This window comes from Neolamprologus multifasciatus, unplaced genomic scaffold (assembly GCF_963576455.1).
Source record: "Neolamprologus multifasciatus unplaced genomic scaffold, fNeoMul1.2 scaffold_42, whole genome shotgun sequence".
NCBI classification, from domain to species: domain Eukaryota; kingdom Metazoa; phylum Chordata; class Actinopteri; order Cichliformes; family Cichlidae; genus Neolamprologus; species Neolamprologus multifasciatus.
Genome location: NW_028181997.1, coordinates 8926 through 15454, shown reverse-complemented (window position 1 = coordinate 15454; position 6529 = coordinate 8926). Strand labels below are relative to the sequence as shown.

Here is a 6529-nt window from a genome sequence, read left to right as displayed (position 1 = left end):
CACAAACAGAACATGATGGCTGGGGGGAAAACACACGTGACAGAAGGAATGGGTCACAAGGGCAAAACATGTAAACGAGAGGAGGAGACGGGAGAAAAAGACATTACTGAAATACATGAAGGCCCAGGGCTGGGGCAGCCAACCAGTCACAGACAAACAGCCACATTTTTTACTGTGTCACCGCAAAGAGCCACATCATACACCTGGGCACACATGAACATCACCCATCCCTTCCTCTGTCCTGCATTCAGTTTATCAAACTCAGGACCCTAACCCCATCAGGCCGGGGTCTTTGTGTGGAGTCTGCATGTTCTCTCCAGCTTCCTCCCACAGTCTAAAGACATGCAGTCAGTGGGGGTCTTCTCGCCCCGTTCACATTCACACAGAGATGCATTGAAGATCACCTTGTGGTTAGTGCCTTCTATTCGATGTACAGACTGAATAATAACACCTTCTAATTAGTTCTGTCTCCTATTGGTGCTCTTCTACGAGTAATCAGTGCTTGATGGCTTACTAAGCTTAACTTTTTTCACAACATTGATAACAAACACACACAAAACAACAACAACATATATTATCTAAAAAAAACTTGATTGGACCACAGTTTTGATGTTCATCCTACATGTTTATTGAGATTGTCTAATGTCTGCGACGGTATCTTCTCCCACGTCTGCGGACACCCGAGGAAATCTCTTATTCATAAAAAGAAAAAAATGTTTGCTTTGATTCCTCCTTGAGAAACTGAATGTCACGGTCCTGGGTCGCTGGCTCAGTGTTTTCTGTTTTGTTTTATTAATCTTTGATTTCTTGATGTGTCTTTGTTACTTCTTAGGTTTTGGTTCTGTGTCCCCGCTGTTCTGTGTTGGTACTGTATCTCTACATAAATAGCATCATAATTTCATATTTTGTCAGCACTTCCTAGCAGTATGTAACTACACAATAAATGTCAGGGTTTGCGTGTTGAGATATGAATGGAGGACCCAAGATGCAGGCACTGCTGATGTGAGTGAGCTTTATTTATGGAGAGTGACATACAAACAAAGGCGAGGGAGGCGAGAAACAAAACTAGGAAAACCTAAACTGGGAAAGCTGAGAACCAAATAAGAAACCTGGACACGAGGGAATGGAGTTAAAACACGAAGGATGACAAGCAGGAAAAACAGCATGGAGGAACACAGACGGACCAGTAACGCACACAAGAGGACGAATGCTATAAATTAGTGATGGCCCGCTTGAAGCTGACGCTCCGGCGCGTGTGTCAAAAACACCAACACACCGCTTCAGAAGCACTCTGTCGATGCTCGATTCGTTTGGCCACAGTCACGTGATCAGTGACGTCCAATTGTGAATTGTGAATTCCACTCTGCAGAGTGGGCAATCATAATGAAGCAGTTCAGTTTTTTTGTAGATTCAAGCTGCTCTTCATATTTTTGACCAGCAGATGTCACCACAGAGGACTGTGTTAAAAAGCTTCCAGTAATGAATCGTTTTTCAACACAAGCTTCAGAAAGCTTTGTTTGGCCATCACTACTATAAATACACACAGAGGGAAACGAGGAAACTGCACACAGGAGGGGGACACAGCTGAGCCTAATGAATCTGACGAGACGGGTCATTCATGTACTGTACATGATGCGGGTAGATGCTGTACGTTTATGGGCTGCAGGAGAGACACAGATTTGTGCAGCTGAGGTTGTTTGGGGTGCCTGCGTGTTCGCCTGCTGGGCCTGAGCGAGCCTCTCCACATCTGTGGCCCGGCGGTCTCTTCTCTTGCTGAGGATCTTAACATAGTTTGCTGGGACGAGCCGGTGGTCTCACCGTCCACGCTGGCCAGGAGCCAGCCACGCACACGGGGCTGTAGCTCTAAACACGAGGGAGATAGTTGTAAACATGGGGCACGCTCACACAAAAGAAGAGCCCTCATCTGTTATTTCTAAGATAAGGAAAACAAAAATAGAAGGTTTTGGGTCAAAGCACTCAGAATCAAATGTCCCGCAGCCAGTAAAAAGCTCATCACCTTTAGGAGCGAGGTTGAGCATCTCTCCAGCTTGCATAGAAAGCTCCTCCTGAGAAGCAGCTGTAAAGTCATATTCTCCTCTGGCCACCACGTGGTCGTCCTCCTCGCTCGTCCAGTTAGTGTCTAAACCAAGCAAGGAAACTGAATGAAAGACATTCATCATTTTAACTGGTCTTAACCAAAAACAAGTCCTTCTGCTTTTCCTTACACTTGTAAAGTAACTAATGGCATATGGAGCTATGGTACCCAATTTATTTGCCACTGAGTTACACAAAGGCACATATGATGTCATACAAGCAGACTCATCTTTGCACGTGTACTGCAGCCCTGAACATTACCAGCTTCAGATTCTATTATCAAACTTTGCAACAGCAGCCTTAATTACTTTGAACTCAAAACAATTAGCACCTGCAGCCACTGTCCTGTGTTGAGTACACCTCTCAAAACAACTAAATGTACTCATATGAATATGTGAGTGCTTGCTGTTCCATCTCTTCAGCCTGCTGCACAAACCTGCTGGGGGGACGTCCTCAAGGTGAGGTGTGTGTCTGTATCCTCCCAGGCTGTAGCCGCCACCGTAGCTGTAGCTGTAAGGCCTGTAGCCACCACAGATGGAGCTCCCATAGGGGCTGTAAGAGGGGAGAAGGAGCTGTTGGATGGACAGTAGGACTGCTGGACCTTATGAGGGGGCACCAGGGCCACCATCCATTCCTAGATGCTAGGATAAGTTAGTTATTCCCGGTCGCCATGTAATAGTTACAATTGTGTAATTTCTTTTCTACTTAACAGCACTTGAAATGCTTTATTTTGCACATGTATGTTCACCTTACTTGAGTCAACGTCTTTGTCACTGAAGTGCACTAGTTGATACTATACCTCACCTTATATGCGGTAATGGCTAACACTTTTATCTCCTGTGGGCTCCAAGTGGTAAAGGGGATTGTGTACCAGTTTTATGCATTACAATGCTGGAGTGGAATTATTGTTTAATTGCCATCCAGAGTGGGGGTAGTGTTGCGGGAATTGCCGTCTTGTGTGTGGCTGGGTGCAGTAAGGAGTGTATGTGATGTGTGTGTGAGCATGCACGTGAAGGAAACGCAGGGAGCGGAAGAGGAAAAAAAGAGAGAGAGAGTGTGTCCTGGGTAGAGAGGGCGACCGGGAGCAGCGTTCTAACGGGCTACAGCCTATGCAGTGTGTTTTCAAAGTGTGCAGTACTGTTATTAAAGCCTCATCTCTTCAGTACTCTCCGGTGTCCCAGCTGATTTCTGTCTGCCTCACTACTCCATAAAAGTGAAGGGAGTTCAGGACAAACTTTGGCCCTGGAGGAAGCATCTCCCCTCGCATCTCCCGACCACGGTCAGGGGACTGACGGCGAGGAATGGTTAACACTGAGCTCTCGCCGCCACTGAGCATATCTTGCTTTATTATCGATACGTTCTGCACAACCTTGAGGGATAAAAACTTTAAACAAGAGTCTGTTAAAATGCCTCCTACAAGAGCTGCAAAATCTGCATCCAACAAATCTCCTGAAGAGTCACAAGCGAAAGAGGGTATGTCGACGACCACAGCTACCACGCCAAGTGCACCTGTGGACGCCGACGCGCTCGCTGCGGAAATATCAAAGACAGTCGTGGACAAAATATCTACTATGATGGAGAATAAATTTGATGAGCTCTCATTATCACTAAAAAATATATCAGCACAACTGGAATTAAATTCTCAACGGATCTCTGACACGGAGAATCGCATTTCAACTGCAGAAGACTCCCTGTCAGGTATGGCAACTAGACTGGCTGATATGGAGACTAAAGTGAATATTCTTACGGAAAAATGTCTAGACTTGGAGGGCCGGAGCCGAAGAGACAACATTGTAATTCTGAACTTAAAGGAAGGCACTGAAGGTTGTGAACCGGTGAAATTCCTCGAAGGCTGGCTACCGACTTTGCTGAGTATTCAAACTAAACAGGGGAAAATCAAAATCGACAGAGCCCATCGGTCCACTGGATTATCGAGACCTAATCAGCCTCGTGCAATGATTATTAAGGATTATGATCCTCACTGCAGCTAAAGATAATGGGCCCCTGACTTATGATGGACAGATCATTCATATTCGACAAGATTTGGCAACAGGAGTAAAAGAGATGCGACGTGCGTTTAACGGAGTGTGCCAAAAACTTGTCCAGAAAAATATGCGCTTTTATATGCGCTATCCTGCTACACTAAACTTTTCCCAAGGAGGGAAAAATTACTCCTTCCGTAAATCTGAAGATGCTCTTGCTCTTTTGGACAATTTGAGTTAAATTGAAGTACACCGACAGCAATTGATTGAATATGTTATAACAAAAAAAAAAGAAAGCTGAGCTGATATGACTGATCTTAAAATAATTTCTTTAAGGGCTGAATAATGTTGTTAAATGACAAAAAAACTCTTTCATTTTTGAAGAAGGAAAAAACACAAATTGCCTTAGTTTCAGAAAGTCATTTAAATGATTTGGAACACTCAAAACTAAAAAGAAGTTGGGTTGGCCAAGCTTTTTACTCATCCTATAATACAAAAAGTAGAGGAGTAGCCATCCTTATCCATCGTAATTTGCCTCTAACCATAAAAAGTCATAAAAGATAAGGAAGGACGCTACATTCTTATATCTGGTTTCTTATTTAGAGAATCTATTTTTATAGGATGTGTTTATGGTCCAAATTCAGAAGATGTCTCTTTTTTTCCCAATCTCTTAACCCATGTTTCAGCAATAGCTTCCCCATATTTGGTTTTGGGAGGTGATTTTAATTGTGTTCCTGATCCTAGGGTTGATAAATCTCCACCAGGGGGTGAATTGTCCCCAAAAAGCATTAGATTGAAAGAGTTTTGTTCTGATCTAGAAATTTTTGATTCCTGGTGAGTAGCTCACCCCACAGATAGGGATTTCACTTTTTTTTCTTGCCCCCATCAGAGTTTCTCAAGAATAGATTTGCTCCTGTCATCCAGGACGGTCTTGGATAGGATGGAAGAGTGCTCAATAAGGTCTTGTGTCATGGTCCTGGGTCCTTTTGACCCAGCATTTTGAGTTTTCTATTAGTGTGATTATTGGTTCTGTTCTTCCTCTGTTTAGTGTTTACTCTGTTCTGCCCGTGTGTTCCTGTATCTAGTCCGCGTTTCTTAGTTTGTGTCCTTTCATGTGTTTTCTTAGCTCTGCCCAGTTTAGGTTTTCCAGTTTCATGTTCACCCACCATTGCTGTTTGTACCCACTCCTGTAAATAAACACTCACCTGCACCAGAGCTGCCGGCTTTTGGGTCCTTTCTACAAACCCCACACGTCTGCCACAACCGGACGTGACATCTTGTCCATTATCTGATCATTCAGTAGTAAGCATAAATATTCACCCACCTTATTTTGAGCCACATTCCCGCCGATGGAGGATCAATCCTTATTTATTGAGTAACCCCTTATTTATTGAGTATATGACTAAAGAGTGGAATGTTTTTATGACCACTAATAAAACGGAAGATGTAAGCCCATCTTTATTGTGGGGAAACTGCTAAAGCCTATCTTAGGGGTAGTATTATCTCATACACCACAGCGCAGAAAGAGGCTTCAATGAAAGAACAACTCGATTTAGAGCACATAATACAAAAACTAGAAGTGCAGTTTAAAATCTCCAGGTCCAAAACTATACTTAAGAAGTTAGAAGCAGCCCGCTCAGCTTTAAATCAATTACTGACTAAAAGAGCAAAGGCAGCAATTTTAAGATAAGATAAGATAAGATAAAACTTTCTTAATCCCTCGGGTGGGTTCCTCTGGGAAATTCGGTTTCCAAAAGCACAGCACCGACAGAAGTTACAGAGTTACAGAATATTATATATATATATATATATATATATATATATATATATATATATATATATATAGACACATATATAAATACAAAGACATATATAGATAAAATATACAAAGGGGATAAATAGAATAAATAGGAATAAATATAAAAATACAAGTGAATTGCACATTTCAAGTATGGAGTCTATTGCACCGCTGACTATTAACAAAAAGTATTGCACAAAAGGTAATTGCACAGTGAAGTGAAGAGGCACTACAGCTTAGTTGCCCCCCTCCTTTGTCCCCCTGTCTCCCCTCCCTCTCCCCTCCAGAGAGGAGTTAAACAGTCTGATGGCATGTGGGACAAAGGAGTTTTTAAGTCTGTTGGTTCTTGTCTTTGGGAGAAGCAACCTGTCACTGAACAGACTCGTCTGGTTGTTTATGGCCGTGTGCAGAGGATGCCCAGCATTGTCCATAATGTCCAGCAGTTTCTTTAGTGTCCTTTTCTCTGCCACTAACACCAGAGTGTCCAGCTTCATGCCGACCACAGAGCCAGCCTTCCTGATCAATTTTTCCAGCCTGGATGAGTCCTTCTTTGCTGTGCTGCTCCCCCAGCACACCACTGCATAGAAAAGTACTCCAGCAACCACCGACTGGTAAAACATCCTCAGGAGCTTCCTGCAGATGTTAAAAGACCTCA

The 6529-nt window shown here is 43.3% G+C and overlaps 1 long non-coding RNA gene across 1 annotated transcript; it reads right to left on the bottom strand.

Annotated features, from left to right (window-relative positions):
- Positions 1 to 871: 871 nt before the first annotated feature.
- LOC146490285 (uncharacterized) lies at positions 872 to 2737 on the bottom strand. Its single transcript, XR_014872846.1, has 3 exons — positions 2531 to 2737; positions 2018 to 2140; positions 872 to 1863 (listed from the first exon to the last, which is right to left on the bottom strand). It is a non-coding gene; the product is annotated as an uncharacterized LOC146490285 (long non-coding RNA).
- Between the last annotated feature and the right edge of the window lie 3792 nt (positions 2738 to 6529).